Genomic DNA, 18,080 nt, shown 5'->3' with positions numbered 1-18,080 from the left:
AATAACAATTTTACCATAATGTACACATGTCTAAAAGACATTTTCTCCTTAAATACACATGTTGGTACTTTGATCTGAGAAGTGTGCTACCTTAGTCCAGTAGGTGCAGATCAGGTCAATTCACACAGGAATTCACAGAAATTGACTTATTCAAGAAGCCTTACATGCCCAAGCACACCCACACCAACCCACAATTCCATTTCAATTTCTTCTCCCTCAGAAAAGCATCTGTTTTGGCTCCAGAGAATATGTGATACATAACATGAAAGGTACTATGCTTTTTTTAGTCGATTGATTTTAATCAATATGGGAATATACATGCTTTCAAAGTTATGTCAAACTATTTGCAGCACAAAAAATAAAGGTCCCTGGGTGTAATGCTGGCACTCTTTCAAAATGGCTAAGCTATCAGCAGTGAAATGTAGGATTAAGCCTTCTCATTTCTCTTCAGCATGAATTCCCCAGGCAAGGAGGTGGTTGGCTAGATGCTGGTTAGCCACCTCTGGTTAAAAGGAAATTTGTGGTAGATGTAAATTACCATTTTGCCACACATCTGTCCTTAATGTGTGGTAAAAGTTTTCTTACCATTTGGTAAGATAAATCATGGCAGGACTGCAGACCGAATATTGAGGAATTCTGGACCTTTGTTTGCCTCATGGTTAGCATCATCCATACTGTTGTTTAATGTGGATAGTAAACTTCCTGTACATCTATTAATTTCCTGTTGTCCATATGCTGTTCTCCAAATTACTGCCTTCCTACACATTCCCCTCCCTCAGGCTGGATTTTCACATACCAGGGATACTCTGAAAAGGAGAGGCATGAGAAAATCCAAATTAGTGGAGGGGAAAGTGTGGGAAGGCAGTGATTTAGAGGAGAACACCATATGGAGAACAGGAAATTAATGGATGTACATGAAGTTTACTATCCACATTAAACAACAGTATGGATGAGCTCATAATCAACATCCGTAGCAATGCAGTAATCAGCCATGGTTAGAACTGGGTAGAAAGGAGAATGCATGTTGGACAGGGACTGGGAATATGGAGTGGGAAATCCCAGAGCCCACTTCCAGATCTTCCAACCATGGGTAAAACATCCCTGCACAAGCTCCTGCAATGGGTCTCTGAAGCTTATATGCTACTATGTGAAGAAAAGCCATACTGGTAAAGAGATCTTACTGGGCCTATTTTCTAGCAAGCTAGAAAACAACAGATTGTGTGTGATCTCCCAAAAATTAGAATCTCGTATGGTTGCCTTTCCAATTCACATAACTGTCTCCAGTGGCATGCACTGAAAAAATATATTTCACAAACCAAATAAAAAGAAGGAATTAAAAAATCTAGATAAGGTTGAATCAAGATGCATTTCAGTCCTCTGATGGCCTCACTGCACTTCTTCCTCCAGTCAAAAACTACCAATTGCATTTCAAATGAAGCTTCTCCCACCCCTTTCAAATGAAGCTAAGACAGCACAGTCTGAAATCTCCTGGTGTGCTGGGATGCAGGAGTGCCTTGAAGCCAAGGTGGAAGCTAGATTATTTGCATGCAGTGTGAAAGTTACAATACACTGATTTGCAAGCTGTTGAAAAAACATGAAGGAATTAATTCTTCTCTGCAGTCTGTCGCTCTTCATTTCCCAACATAAAATTCAACACAAGCTTAGGTTTAAAAACAAAGTGAACAAGAAAAGAGGCTAGGAAGTTCTTTGGTATTCTATTAACAGTGGAAGAACGTCAGTGAAATGAGAAATGGTTAAAACATGGCATTGAGAGCTGAAGCCTACCAGGAGAAAGTCAGTAAATTTTATCAGGGTTGGAGGCTACATCTGAATCTAACCATCTTATGGCAATCTTTCAGAAAGAAGAAGCCGCAATACTACCACAACAACTCTGGAGACCTATTGCATTTGAGACAGGGCTCTTGGGAGTGCTGTGTGGAAGCAAGATGAAAGATCTCCTCTGTGATGAACCAGTGAAAACTGGGAACGTCACTTCTGATCCTCCTTCCTTGTTCAACACTCTCTGGCTGATTATATGTATATAAAACTGAGACTGTGCACTGACATCATAATAGCAGCAATGTTCAAAGAAGAAAGAGATGGACAATGACATCCACAGGTCCAAAGTACATTCATGGGCTTTTTGTATAATTTTCCAGCAGGAGCTCCCCAAATGGCTCATTCATATGAGGTCCCAAGTTTTGCCACATCTTGCAGAATAATGATCCTCTTCCTTACCCTCAAAAATCCAGAGTGAATATAAACATTATCTAGATCAAATGTAGGTTTCCTAGAGCCCGCAGGTCCTGCATTTTAGCCCAAAAGTCTGCACCTGATAAAGAACTGAATTTAGATATTTGGGTTAATTTCCTTGACATCAGCTGGTTGGATGTCAAATCAATCTCCCCCCCCCCCCCCGCGCAATAAATCAGATTGTGGTCAATTCGTTTGTATTTATATTCCAAGTCACAAAACTGATTTTTCTTATAATCAAAGAGCTGAAAATATAACTCTGTATACCAGTTAAACCTGTCCAGTTTAGATGATACTCTTAGAGAACGCATTAGCACCTCTAAAGCACTTACCGGAAGTGAACACAGTGAGACTTATTGCTGAAGGATTAGGTGGCATATCAAATCTCCTTGGTCTTGCTATGAGACACCTGAGGCTGATTAGAATTCTGTCACATTAGCTGCCAATTATTGTTCTGATCATTCTGCTACAAAGCCTGCCCACAGATCTTCATCAAGCTCTTATCAATTCCAACATAAACTATAGTAACTAACTGACCAGACTGCAGTTTAGTATCTATCTGGTGCTTTACAGCAGGGAAGGGGGAGAGATGTACACAATTACTGACCCTTGCATGAGCCTGTCTTGTACCAACCTTGTTCTCTCTTCCTGAACATCCTTTTTTATTCTATTTTACTATCTGGGTCATTATGAAAAGATAAAAAAAGATTAAGATCACTATCCACTTGGATAGATAGTATTTTCTCTTGGGCTACCTTGAAAACTTTTCAAATGAGTACTGAGGCTATTTAATAAACATTATACACAAATGTGTTGGAAGTAATGACACAAAGTAACCTCTTCTGTATCTAAACAAAAGTCATATACAGTGAGAGAAGTTGGGAACCCTTTCCAAAAGCGCATCTGAAGATCAAAGAATGAAATATTTACAGCAGGGAATACTGTATATAACTAGGGGGAAACGTTTGTCAACAGTTCTTCTATACCAAGTCAAATTTAGCCCCAAGCCGCCATGTTAGGCACCATCAAACCTTTATACTATGAGCAAGATTCCTGAGGAGTGTGAAGTGAATTTACACATACTCTGACAGAGAAAAGTTGTAAATAAAATATGGCCTCAGATTCAGTAGTAGATTCCAAATGATCTCTGCCTCCAGGGTTATAGAATTAACTCCAGTTTCAAGGGTCAAGTGATGGACTGGGAAGACCTAAAGCAGCAGTGTGGCTGAAACTAAGGAGGCATGGATCCAATCAACCCCTGGATAGGAAACTGCTGGGAATCTCATGTAAAAGAAGCATAATAAACAAATATAGCAACAAAAGAAAATACAACAAAGCAACAGGTTCAAAATCATGAAGTCAAATTATTAAAATGCAGTCTGAAGTAACAATGAACAGAGCAATGTCACAAATACAGGTTGTTGGGTTGTTGTTGTTTTTTAAAAAAATTGAGACTGAAATTCACCCAAGGAGAACTGTTGTCTCAGCAGCATGCTGAGGTCCCATGAATGCTACCTGGTCAAGATTTGCTGTTCAACCTGCCTCTCCTGAGCTCTGTTTTACAAACAGCCATTGCCCAATTATGTTGTGACTTGTTCCAACAATGTGAAGATGATAAGGACTGCATTGGGCAGGGTGTGTGTGCCGTAAGTCAGATAAAGCCAAATTCCCTGGCCTGGACAATCATTGGAGTTGAGGGCAATATCTCCCAAAGCATTACCTCCTCCTCTTTTGACACTTTCTCTGAGCTAGGGTTGAGGGGATTGAGACCAGAGAAAACAACTATTAGTGTCAATAAAATCCTCCAAAATTTAAATACTGACTTACTTTAAAGGGACCCCTGACCGTTAAGTCCAGTTGCAGATGTCTCTGGGGTTGCAGCCCTGATCTCGCATTACTGGCTGAGGGAGCCGGTGTTTGTCCGCAGACAGAATGTGGCCAGCATGACTAAGCTGCTTCTGGTGAACCAGAGTAGCGCACGGAAACGCCATTTACCTTCCCGCCGGAGCGGTATCTATTTATCTACTTGCACTTTGATGTGCTTTCGAATTGCTAGGTTGGGAGGAGCAGGGACCAAGCAACGGGAGCTCACCCCGTCGCGGGGATTCGAACCGCTGACCTTCTGATTGGTAAGCCCTAGGCTCTGTGGTTTAGACCACAGCACCAGCTGCATCCCAGTGACTTACTTTATTTCATTGTATTTCATGATTTTTTAGTTCTCTCCATATATATATATATATATATATATATATATATATATATATATATATATATATATGATATGCAGGTTTTGGTGTCCTCGGGTGTCTTCCCGTGTAAAAGTTGGGGTGTCTAGGCGACGTTTCGACGAGGTCTCACTCGTCATCTTCAGGCTGGTGCTTTCGGCTTCTTGTTACTGGAACAGAGCAGGATCTCAGTGTTTGAGTTCCTATAAATACTGTTGAGGGGGTGTGGTGTATAGCCTCCAATGTTCTGGGCAGAGAGGAAGTTCCCAGGCTAGTGTGCCTTTTCTTCTTTTGTTCCTTAATTACTTGAGGGATATCTTGAGTGATTTCTTGAGTGATATCCTGAGTACCACTTAGGTGGGTCATTAGGTGTGGATTAGTTGCTAAAGTCTTTGTGTCTTGACCTCTTGAACTTTGTGAAGAGTTTTTCTGAGAAGATGGCTGTACTGCACTTAGTTGTGCTCTGGCTTGGCTTCGTGTATAGGGGCGAGCTGTGGTTTTGTGGCCTGTGTCAGCCAGATCTGTGTAGGGATTGCAGGGGGGTGCAGCATCCGGAGGTGCCACCATGGTTTGGCTACTGGATGGTGTCTGTAATTTATCTGTGGAGAGGGTCTGGGTTTGGGTCTGGTGTGGTTGATTGGTGATGGCGTTCTGTGTGCCTCTGGATCTGGTGTCAGTTTTTGTGGGGAGGGCTAATTTCCAGATGTCTGGCAAGCGGGATGTGTCGTCACGCTTGTTCATGTTGTGAGGGTGTTTCTCTATCTCGATGGCTTCCATGATTATTCTCTTGTGGTGATGTTCCATGTTAAAGAGCAATTTGGAATCTGCAAAATTAATTTCGTGTCCTGTTTCTTTCATGTGTTGGAAAAGAGAGGAAGTTTTTTCTTCTTTTTTGACGGCATTCTTGTGTTCTGCGATACGTGCATTTATTCGTCTGTTTGTTTGTCCAATGTACGTGGCTGGGCAGACTTTGCAGGGTATTTCATAGACCCCTTGGTTTTCCAACTGGATTTTATCCTTGGGGTTTCTGAGGATATTGGCTATTTTTTGGTTGGTGCAAAAGGCTGTTTTGATATTGTGTTTATGGAGGATTTTGCTAATTTTATCTGTAGTGCCCTTGATATAAGGAAGGAGGGCCATGCCATTGTTTTCTTCTGTGTCTTGGTTTTTGGGGGGTGTTTCTTTTTGGATTAGCTTCGTAACCCTGTTTTGCTGGTATCCATTGGCAATTAACACATTTGAGAGATTCTGTAACTCAGTTGTCAAGTGGTCTTTGTCAGCCAGGCGTTTGGTTCTGGAGATGAGAGTCTTGGCTACGGAGTTTATTTGTGCAGGGTGGTGGTGTGATTGTGCATGTAAGTAGCGGTTGGTGTGTGTTTTTTTCCGGTAGATAGTGTGTCCTAGGGAGCCATCAGGTTTTTTGTAGATTAGGACGTCAAGGAAGGGAAGTTGGTTGTTGGCTTCTATTTCCATAGTGAATTGTATTTTGGGGTGTAGGCTGTTGAGATGTGTGAGGAAGCTATCCAGTTTTTCCTTCCCGTGTGGCCAAATTACAAAGGTGTCGTCAACATATCTGAGCCAAAGTTTGGGTTTGTGTTCTGACTTGTCTAAAGCATTGGTTTCAAAGTGTTCCATGTACAGGTTTGCGATGACCGGTGAGAGGGGTGATCCCATAGGTGCTCCTTCTATCTGTTTGTATCTTTGTCCATTGTGGATGAAGTACGTGTTGGTTAGGCAGTGGTTGGTCAGGTCCAAGATGTATTCGGGGGGATTGTATTTGTTTTGAATGGCTGTCAAGGCTTCATTAATGGGCACTTGTGTGAAGAGAGATACAACATCGAAGCTCACAAGTAGGTCATTAGGATGTAGGTTTTGCTTCTTTATTGTTTCTATGAACTGGAAGGAGTTTGGAACGTGTGAAGAGATGGATTCCAGAGCACAACTAAGTGCAGTACAGCCATCTTCTCAGAAAAACTCTTCACAAAGTTCAAGAGGTCAAGACACAAAGACTTTAGCAACTAATCCACACCTAATGACCCACCTAAGTGGTACTCAGGATATCACTCAAGAAATCACTCAAGATATCCCTCAAGTAATTAAGGAACAAAAGAAGAAAAGGCACACTAGCCTGGGAACTTCCTCTCTGCCCAGAACATTGGAGGCTATACACCACACCCCCTCAACAGTATTTATAGGAACTCAAACACTGAGATCCTGCTCTGTTCCAGTAACAAGAAGCCGAAAGCACCAGCCTGAAGATGACGAGTGAGACCTCGTCGAAACGTCGCCTAGACACCCCAACTTTTACACGGGAAGACACCCGAGGACACCAAAACCTGCATTCCTGTACCCGTGAAAATCTACGAAAGCACATATATATGATATATATATATCAACTATCATGAAAGTTTCTTAACTTTCAAAATGTATACAGAGTAAAAAGGAGAAACAAAACTGCCATTTTCCAAAGTTGATGTGAAATTACCTTTTTCTATAAGGCATTATTGAAGATACTGTGAAGAACACAGAGGTGTACCTGGATGCAGATAAAGATTGCTCATCAGTGTGCAACAGTCCCTCCCTCCTTTTATTTTCAAATGCTGAGTGGGGAAAAGGGAGGGGGTAACAATGTCAATCAAACTCTCAAATGAATCTGAGTACCAGAGTGCTGAGGTAGGAGAAAGAAATACAATTACAGACCATAAAGTACATTCAATCAGCAATTCTATGGTGCAGAAGCGGAAGATGTTGTTATTCTAACATTAGCACTAGGAAAAAGTACAGCAAACTAAAAACAATTTTGCCATTTTCAATTTATGCTTTTGAGTAAAAGTGAGATTCCAATCTATTTTGGTGACTATGAATACTGAACCAGGGCCAATAGTTATTCTGAACACATTAATCAAGAGTAAAAGAGTGTGGCTTTTCAGTACAAAGGTGTGTTCCTTACACAGAAATGCTGAGCAGCTTCTTTGTTTTGGTGTGCTTGGCATGAGAGAGCTATAATGCATGTTTCCTCAGTAGTGCACAGGGACCCACTATCTTTTAGAGAGAACACACAGACCCGCTCAGCAGTGTAACTTTCCTTGCCTAATTGGCTCAACTAAATCCTCCTCCCTCGCAGCTGGTTGCTGTAGCAACACGTTGGGATTCTGCAAGTCCCAGCATTCCATAGCACTGACTACAGACATCCAATCATATGCCACTTTGCAATGTGGCACTCACCTTCCATTTACAAGGTCACCTTGTTCAGAAAGTAAGTGGAATACTCTTTCTTTTTGTATAGATCTGGAGCTCACTGAAGAGTACATCTAAGCATCATGAGGGGGTGTTTCATAACAAGAAGATTACGGTCTGAGAAACATTCCTGGGGGGGGGGTTATGTATTGATCTACTGCTCTTCTACACCTCTTCGCCCAAATAGGATAAAGGACCCCATACATTGAATCCCCGGAGAATTGAAACAAAGGTATCCTAGGAGGAATGTGGGATGCAACAGAAACACAGTCACCCATTTTCCCATATAAAATATGTCAACTGAAAATAAAAATCAGATGAATGAAGGATTATGCCTTGTGCAGAAACTGTTGTTTTTAAACTAGAGAACCAAGTTGATCACTCCTGGCAACTTGTAATAGTAGGACATAAAAAGAGCGGGAGGACTTGTTTATCATGAGCTGTTGAAACTGCACGTCCCAGAACCAAAAAAATAATAATATTCTCCTCCTCCTCCTTGTGAGAGTTCAGAACTTAACTGGTTAAGGTGTTCTGAGTGTGCGTCACATTCCGACGTCAGCTTTTAGAAGCTGGGAGGAGACAGAAGCTAAGGAGGAGCTTTTTTTCCCTGTACTTTCGGTTCTCCCTGTGTTTCTGAGGGAGAAAGATGTTCTCTCCGTGTGTCTGAGAGACAAAGCTATGGCTGAAAAAAGTGACGGACTTTGTAGCTGAAATGCCGCAATAAATAGCTGTTTATGGACACACGTGTCTGGTGTGTTACTGTGGGACAGTTTTACACCGCTGCTGCTGTTTTACTCTGCTACGCGTGACCTGAGAAGAAGGAAGCTGAGCCAAGCTGAGTGGCGCAGTTGCTGAGGAAGTGTACCGGACCCGTTGTACATCTCTAATTGGCGATCGTAAAGCAATTAGAGGGTCACGCGAAATCAATAAAACATTTCACAGGTTATGGGTGACGTCATAAATCGCTCGTAAAACTGTCCTGGAGCTCCGAGAATGCTTTGAAGTTGGCGTTCTGTGAAACGGGAGCTTGCCGGAGGCTGGAAGCTGCGTTTGAGGTGTTTGCCTGCGTCTGAGAGGCAAGGAAGCAAGAGAGCTGGCTGGAGCTAAAAGCAGCTGGAATCGTTACTCCAAGCAAGGAAGAGCCGGATGAGCTGGTACTGAGTACTGAGTAAGTACAGCTTGGGGCACTTTGGGAGAACGGGAGAAGATGGCCAAAAGCAAGAATATACCTTTGGAAAAGCTCACTCTAAAGAGTTGGGCAACATGGAGCAGAAAAATAAGGGGATGGTTCCTAGTCACTGGGCTTTGGGAAGCAAGCCAATGGGAGCCAAAAGAATCACCCCTTAGCTGGCCAGCAGCTGGAGCAGGCGTTGCAAGCTGTGGGGCTGTGTGGGCTGAAGATAGCCAGCAGAGAATGCAACTTGAGCTGGACATGCTCAGAGCATGCGTTGATGAATCGCTGAAGCCTCATCTTGAGGGCGTTGAATCGGCCCAGGCCGCCTGGCAGGCGCTGAGGAGTGTGTGTGAAAGCTCAGCGGGAGCCAGGCCAGAGGGGGCTGGAGGAAGCCCAGGAGAGGCTGAAGGATGCCCAGAAAGCCCAATGGGGGCTGGGACAGTGTTGGGGAGCTGTTGTAATGCTTCTACACGTCTGTGTGATGGACTGGATCCTGGCAAGGCTGGACTGACAGGCCCTGTTCCCGATGGATTGGCCTCTAGGAGCGCTAATGAGCAGATCGGGGGGGCGAAGAGTTCCAAAGGCAAGTTTAAAAGACTTTCCATTGTTGCTGAAGCAGAGAGGAGCTTCAGGGGGGGCCAGGCTGGTGGGAGGCGCCGTTCCAGAAGGAGGAAGGCCAGGCCAGCTGGCAGGAGCCCCGGGCAGTGTTTTTCCACTGGAGTTCAACGTCTGCGTGGCAGTAGCCCCCACCGGAGCAGAGAGCCGCGGCAGGATGTTTACAAGGACACTTCTCATGGGAACCAAACGGGTTTCCATGGCAACAGGCCTGGGAAGACAGGCAAGCGTGCAGGTGGCCATGGGAAGGAGCAGGAAGAGTCTTATCAAGTCTCTGCGAGCATGGCGTTGTTCGAAGACGGCCGAGTGGAAAATTTCGAGCTCAACCTTGTTATTGACTCTGCAGCTAACCGCAACATGGTTCCAGAGACCCCTGCAGTCGAGATGTGGAATTGCACGGCAGTTTCAAAGGGACAAACTGTAAAGTTCGCAAATGGACAGAGATCTAAAATTGATAAGTGTACTAATGTATATCTTTCTGTTTTGCAGGAGGCGGTGGATTTTTGTGTTGTTCCAGGGGTTCATCACTGTTTGTTATCTGTGCCTTATTTGTTAAGTAAGGGGTTCAAAGTTTGTTTTGAAAATGATGTTTGCACAATCTCCAGAGGGGGGAGGTTACTGGCCAAGGTTAAGAAGGGGCAGAATGATCTTTTCATTCTTAAGACGTCTCTTGGGGGTGAGGGGAAGGTTGAGAAAGCACAGGCGTTGCGTGCTACAGTTCCCAACCAGCGTACTACGGTTCCCGCTCATGATGCCTCATGTGCATGCGCATGGCATCAGAGAACGATTCACAATCCTTTAGAGGATTTGCAGGTGTTACCTGAGGTTGTTGCAGGTTGCAAAATTAAAGATTGTGGAAGTGCCATTAATTGTGACACTTGCAAGCAGGCAAAGGTGAGAGGGTGCAGTTACCCAAGGGTGGAACGGGTTGCCACCAAACCTTTTGAGCTGGTACACATAGATCTGTCCAATTCTGTCAAGGAACAGAGTCTAGGGGGGGGGGCAGGTATCTGCTGACTTTTCTGGATGATTTTTCGCAGAATTCCTGGAGTCATGGTCTCAGATCCAAGGAGGATGCAGCACAGCTGATCAAGAGCTGGATTGAGGGAGTAGAACTAAGGTTCTCCACCAGAGTGCAAGCGATCATCAGTGACAGAAATGCTAAGTACACTGGTTCTGCTTTGCAGAAGTTCTTTCACGAGAAAGGGATACGTCACACAGTTACTTCACCCAATCAGAGGGGGGTGGCAGAGCTGAGGAGTGGAGCTCTGGTTCAGGCAGCACAGGTGATGCTTACAGAGTCTGGGTTGCCTCCACAGTTTTGGCTGGAGGCGGCTAGAGCTGCATGCTTCACCTGGAATAGGACCTACAATTCGCTGGTAGGTGACACTCCGTTTTCTCTGTTGAATGGCCGCAAACCCCAGGTTCACTTTCTGCGCAGGTTTGGTTCATCTGCGATTGTCCCTGTGCCTGAGGCTTTGCGAGGGCCAGATGGAGCCAAGTTCCAGAAAATGATCTTCTGTGGGTATGAGCCAGAAGCCCGTGCATGGCGGTTTGCTTACCCTTCAGGTGATCAGAGTAAGGTGCTGATCAGTAAACACGCTGAGTTCTGTGAGGAGGATGTAAAGACAAAGTCTCCTGTCAGGCGTGATGTTCTCTCAGAATGTCTCTCTGACCCAGAAGACAGTTCTGATGAGGCGGAAGAAGAAGCTGAGGCTGCTAATGACGACCAGGTCACTGACCAGGGTCAAGAGCAGGATGTGGCATCTCCACAAGTTGTTAAGAGAGTGCCCAAAAGTGAGCCTAGTTCTCCTGTGAGCGTGATGGAGAGGATTCGAAGACGCTTTAAGTCAGAGGGGGAATCCCGTGATGCAGAGGACACACCTGCTGATCAAAGTGAGTCAGGGGAAACTCCTGAGTTTGTGCCTAGGCGATCCAGTCGCACAGCCAAGGGTATTCCACCTGAGAGGTACCAAGCCACAGGTGCATGGGTAAGTTTCGCACAGTGCGATTCTGAGAGTTGTGAGGTGGTTCCACAGTTGCCTGACAGGGACGCCAAGAAAAGGCGCAAGGCATTGGGGAAGGGATTGATCTCACAGAGTTTTGCTGAGGATGTTCCACAGGTGCAGTCGGAATCCAACGCAAGAGGGGGTGTGAGAGTTCAGAACTTAACTGGTTAAGGTGTTCTGAGTGTGCGTCACATTCCGACGTCAGCTTTTAGAAGCTGGGAGGAGACAGAAGCTAAGGAGGAGCTTTTTTCCCCTGTACTTTCGGTTCTCCCTGTGTTTCTGAGGGAGAAAGATGTTCTCTCCGTGTGTCTGAGAGACAAAGCTATGGCTGAAAAAAGTGACGGACTTTGTAGCTGAAATGCCGCAATAAATAGCTGTTTATGGACACACGTGTCTGGTGTGTTACTGTGGGACAGTTTTACACCGCTGCTGCTGTTTTACTCTGCTACGCGTGACCTGAGAAGAAGGAAGCTGAGCCAAGCTGAGTGGCGCAGTTGCTGAGGAAGCGTACCGGACCCGTTGTACATCTCTAATTGGCGATCGTAAAGCAATTAGAGGGTCACGCGAAATCAATAAAACATTTCACACTCCTTATCCCACCCTTCACCCTAATACTCCAGGGTAGGGTACACCAATTTAATAGCACAATGTTAAAAACAGTTAAAAACAATTTACCGTTCTGAAGGTTGACGGTTCAAATCCCCGCAATGGGGTGAGCTCCCTTTGTTTGGTCCCAACTCCTGCCCATCTAACAGTTTGAAAGCACGTAAAAGTGCAAGTAGATAAATAGGTACCGCTCCAGTGGGAAGGTAAACGGCATTTCCGTGTGCTTCTCTTGTTCGCCAGAAGCGGCTTAGTCATGCTGGCCACATGACCCAGAAGCTGTCTGCTGACAAACGCCGGCTCCCTCGGCCTATAGAATGAGATGAGCGCCGCAACCCTAGAATCGTCTGCGACTGGACCTAACAGTCAGGGGTACCTTTACCTTTACTACAAACATAGGTCTGGGGGTCAAAGGTCAAGGCAAAGAAGTGCATCTTCAGCATTTACTGAAAGCTTTATGTTGTGAACCAACCTAAGATCTACTGTTGAAGGGCAGTATACTAAACAAACAAACAAACAAACAAACAAAGCCAGATGCTCTTTTGTGAGCAGAGTGTTCCACAATTTAGGGGCTGCCACAGAGAATGTTCTCTTATGGGCCATCCCCCTAAACCTCTGAGGGTGGTGGAACTATCAGGAGGGCACATATTGTTCTGGTCCTGTATTGCCTTAGGAAGCACCTGGATAGGTTTCCAGCGCTTCCTACAGGTTTCCAGGTTTCCTACAGGAAACCTATTGTGAGTTGACTCATGCCTGTGTGTTATGTACATCAGTAGCTGGAGCATGGGCTAAACAAGGAGAAGGGCCATCTTCTAACACCCTGAGCACCCTTATGCTGGCTCAACATCTTATGCTAGAGGTCCCCCCCCCCCCCCCGCGCGTGGTGCTACAGTAAGACTGAACAGCATGAGACTTTGGGTTTCCTATTCTACATTCGTACTTTAACATGATGAACAAGAGAGAAATGTTAATTCACTACCATGTTAAGCTGTCCACCAGCAGGTACTGTAAGACATCTGCAGTTATTTTGGAACCTGAGATTCTTGGTGGGGATAAAATAACCTGGTATTAAAGTAGGACTGAACTGCCAGTCCAATGAGCTTTGAATGGGATCAGTGATATATTGTGCTTCATTTCCAGCAGCAAAATGTTTTGGGTCAATCCTGGTTCATATTGCATGACCTTGAATTTACACAAACATTGCACCTTTAGGTGAAAACACTGAATGTGTGGATCAGGCTATGAGGTCCCCCCCCCCAATATTACTGTTGTTCCAATATCTATGAAACACAGCACCATGGAACATTGCTAAAGTGAAAAGCTGGAATAAGATGCCAGAAGACAGCAAAACACTTTTTTTATATCATCACAGCAGATAGTGGAAACTCATTTAAAGTCATAATTCTCCTTGCTATCCCCTTTCCTCACTTTCCCTAACCTTGCTGTCTAAGTTTCTTTCAGAGAATTAGAAGCACAGATAGGGTGAAAGGGATTTCAAAGGTTTTTCTAGACTCTCTGCTGGCTCTTTTTTCATGAGCTTAAGAACTGTTTGGTAATGAAGGAAGCAATATTTTTCACTTTTCCTTTAGACAAGAGAACAAAATAAAATAAAAGAGCAACATAAAAGCAAGGGGCACATGGACACCGGGTTCTGTCTTTTAAGCAGCCCACTCCCCCCACCCCATATCTCACATATCTGAAGAAGCATTTCATTTATTGTGACACATTGTAATAATGCATTTGAAAATCTAAGCTCAACATACAAGGCAGAGCCAGCTCATAGCTAGTTTAAACTAAGTGAGAACATTACTCAAAGGAAGAAAACTTCACCTTCTTAAAAAAGGAATTACAGTGGTGAACTAATTTAAGATTCTCTAGGAAATATTTCTAGCTATTATCTATGCTCTAATAGCATCCAGGCTAGATTATGATAAGCAACATACAACTGGCTGCTTTTGAAAAGTGTCCAGCAATTGCAACTACTGTAGAAATCAGTCCACTGTATCCTTGCAATAACCCTGTGGGGTAGGTTTGGCTGAGAGGCTATGACTGGCTTCAGGTCACCCAGTGGACTCCACAGCCAAGTAGGAATAGTGGTGGTTGACAAGGAAAAGTAGGTATAAAAGGAGAATTCCTAGATGCCAAGATCCAAGTTTGAGGCAAGTACTCTTTGGTTAAAACCACAAAATATGCAGCAAAGTAAAGCATAAAGGCTGTTAGACTTTTAAGATATGCCCCTGTGATTTCCTTCCTCTTCCCCCAGCATAGAAAAAGACCACACGTTTAGTAACTTTAAAATGATTTACTTACTAACCCTTCAAAGATTCATGTGCTTTTCCATGCATCAGTCAGAAAGCATAAACAGTAAAACTTGGCTTAGTTACAATGGTGAAAGTTAATAAATTATTGGTATAGGAACTCAAAAAAGGCTTGTAAGAGCCATGCAGCTAAGCTGCAACAACTAGCTTAGCTTCTTCACACACTGAACTTCTCTGGTAGACTTGGGGAACAAAGACTTGATTACCTAGTCCCTCTCAAAGTGAGCTTCTCCTGGCAGGACAGCTTACGCTATGGTACTGACCCCTCAATTAGACTTAAACATGTTGGTTATATGAGGCTGGTCTCCCAAGTCCTGGTCTGACACTCTAGCCATTATACCACCCTGGCTCTCATACTTGATTCCAAGTGGAAGGACAAAATCTGTAAATGAGAAGGAGCCTTTGATGAATGGAACTAACTTCTGACTAACAGACCCAATTACTATAATGCACTCTATGTGGGGCTGTCCTTAGATGTGGTCCATAAGCTGCAGCTGGAGCAGAATGTGGCAGCTAGGCTGCTAACTAGAGCGACCTATCAACAGCACATCACACCTGCACAGAGGGATCTGAGCAAGCTGTCAATATGCTACCATACCAGGTTGAAAGTTTTAATATTGGTCTATAAGGACCTTAGCAACTTAGAACCAGGGTAGCTGAAAGATTGCCTTATCTCCACAAACTAGTTCAGTCACTATAGTAATCAGGGGAGGAGCTTCTTGTAGTCCCACATGGTCCCAAGGTCAGAACTATGGTGACATGGAGCAGGCCTTTTAGTGTAGCAACTCCAATATTACGAAACTCCCTTCTGGTGGCATTTCATCACCCACTGAAGACATTTTATTCTTCTACCAGATTTTCCAAGATGGATTATCCTAGCCTAGTTGTTGTTCATTTGGGAATAGTATATCATTTTAGTAGGGTCCCCCCTCCAAATCTGATTATTCATATACTGTATTGCATGCTGCTTTTGAGATTCTTTTGAATAGAAATGAGTTAAGAAACTTTCTAAATTTCTTCACACACACACACACACACACACACATATGGATAAATCAGCTCAATATTAAGTGCTCCGTGGAATTTCCATTTTAATATTCTTTCCAGCTGATTGCACAAAAGCAATGCCTCAGCAGCACTGAAGTCTTCTACTGAAGAAGCAGACAACCATTACTATTATACTATTATATTCACATATGTGCCAATAAAAAGTTAAAATGTACCAAGTGAAGTGGGTGACCCCCCCCCCCAAAAGGGCCTTTTCAACAGTGACACCCCTGTTATGGAATAACCTGGCACCATCTGTGTAGTAGACTTTCCTCAAGTAGATAAAGACCTTCTTGTTCACTCCAGCCATTTAAGACAGTATGGGCCACTGTTTTTAAAACATGTTTAACTTGGGAGGCGCAATAAGCTTTGATGTATTCAAATAGTGGAACACACCTTACCCCTTTTAATGGTTTTATGCTTTAATTTGCATTTCATTTGTGTTTCCTATTTATTAGGAGCACTTTTTACCAATGGTCTGGGCTCAGCATAACACAGTTTCCTAATATGTGCTCTCTTTTTTTGCTTTTTGTGGAACATTTATGACATGTGACATGTTAAGTCACATGTCATAAATGTTCCACAAAAAGCAAAAAAAGAGAGCACATATTAGGAAACTGTGTTATGCTGAGCCCAGACGATTGGTCCATGCAGCTCAGGATTGCTTATACTGATTGGCAGTGGCCCTTCAGGATTTCAAGCAGGCATCTCTCAAGTTTTACCTGGAAATGCCCAGGGTTGAACCTGAGGCTTTCGGAATGAAAAGCAGAGATGCTCTATCCCTGGTTTATGGCCCTTTCCGCTTAATCCTTAGGATGCATACATGACAAAGATTAACTTTGGTCTGTGATCAATGGAACCAACCATGGTTCAATAAGCACAACTTAAGAGTCTTGGAAATCAACCTGCAAGGTAAGTCATGAGCCCTTTACAATAAAATACTTAATCCAAGTAAGGATGCTTGTGGTGACTCATCTTTGGAACCACCACCCAAATTTATCCCAAATTTAGCAAAATCTAAAACAAACAAAACTTCTGAGGCATTTCAAAAGATGCTACAATAGTTTCAACACAACTAGCAATTTTTCTCTAGAGGGTCTCTGATCTCTAGCCCACTCCTTTGTATTCTTCTACAGTGTTCCTCCTCCATCTCATTACTATGACAGAAAGGGATTATGAATGAGAATAGAGAAAGAAAGCCAAAGCTGTGTGAAAATCATGCAATAAAAGCCCTCTTAAGAACAAATTAGTGTTTCAGGATTGCTAATTAAATCTTCCCAAATATGTTAGATACAGACTTCGTCAGTAAATCTGTTTTGTTCCTTGTCTTTGGACTCATTGACCAATACAAAGAAAATGGGAAACCATCAGGATTTAACATCTGATTTAATTTACTAGTCTTGTGATGGAACTACTAAACAGAACTGTTGAATTGTGTTCTGGGGTTTATACCAAACTGTGAACTAAAAGAGAAGATGAAATTGTTTGAACTGAAGCCACCACAAAGGTCTGATGATGTAGAAAAGAAGAATCATATATTCATATATATATATACACACATTGGAATCTTGAAAGTAAAAGTCAAAAGAAATATTTATCTCTGTTATGCCTAGGAAAATTAATGCCAAGGAAAAAATACTTAGCGCATACTTCTAAAAAGTCTGATAATAAAGTTCTTTACACCAGGCATAATCCTTTCAGAGTTTCCATTTATTTCAAATGGAGAAGTTAAGTGCTTAAACTTCATCTGATAAAATACATGGATGGAACTGATTTTTTTTTTTTTTTTTTTGCTTTAGCATGCCTGTAATTCTTTTAAAATAAATTCTAATTTCATTAAGTGATTTTTTAAAAGATTCTACAAAACACCATATCTATTGCAGAACAGCATATCTTTCAATATAAAACTATTATATTAGCCTGCTGTTGAAAATGGAGCATTTATCGTGAAAGAAATATTCTACTTCGTTACTAGTTTTGTTAATTCTGAAAACATGAAAATAATTGGACTGCTGCTAGCAAGAAATTAAGGGACTTCACACAGAATTTGCTGTAATAGATCCCCTTCACCCTTGTATTTATTTTATTTTATTAAGGGGGGGGGTGCTCAAAGTCTGCCCAAAGTCAGGAGCTTGGTTTTACAAAAGATTTCCATCCACCACATGGTGCAAATGTAGCCAAGGGGGAGTGCAGGTCAATGCATAATGAACTACGGTAGTTTATCTCTGCTTAGCCTAACTGAGCCAAACTGTCCCTTGATTCTTACATGATATGCTTTCAGTTTAGAACACCATATAGCACTTCTAATGCACCATTACTAGGGCATCAAAAGCTAGTTTCTGGATGCTTCTGACCAAATGGGGGTCCATACACATTATGATTTACCACACAGCCTCACCCAAGGAGTGATTTTTTAAAAAATGTTCCAATTGTCATACACATGCCAGACCAATAATAGTGTAAGAGAGCCCATCTTGCCAAATCCTTTGGCCCACTGTCAGCTGGTAACTACTGAAGCTGGTTGGATGGTGAACTTCTCAGACAAAAGCATTAGAGGGGAAAAGTTGGACACTGTGAAATTTCACATTTCTAGGAGTCA

General features: G+C 43.1%; 1 protein-coding gene across 3 annotated transcripts in view; it reads right to left on the bottom strand.

Moving 5' to 3' along the window:
* PRKN (parkin RBR E3 ubiquitin protein ligase) overlaps nucleotides 1-18,080 on the bottom strand; it is a 604,066-nt gene that overhangs the window by 270,803 nt on the left and 315,183 nt on the right. The window lies entirely within an intron of this gene.

The sequence above is a fragment of the Podarcis melisellensis genome (genome assembly GCF_964234715.1).
Source record: "Podarcis melisellensis genome assembly, chromosome: 3".
NCBI lineage: Eukaryota > Metazoa > Chordata > Lepidosauria > Squamata > Lacertidae > Podarcis > Podarcis melisellensis.
Note: the sequence above shows the minus strand (reverse complement) of the source record. Positions and strands in the feature narration are given on the sequence as shown.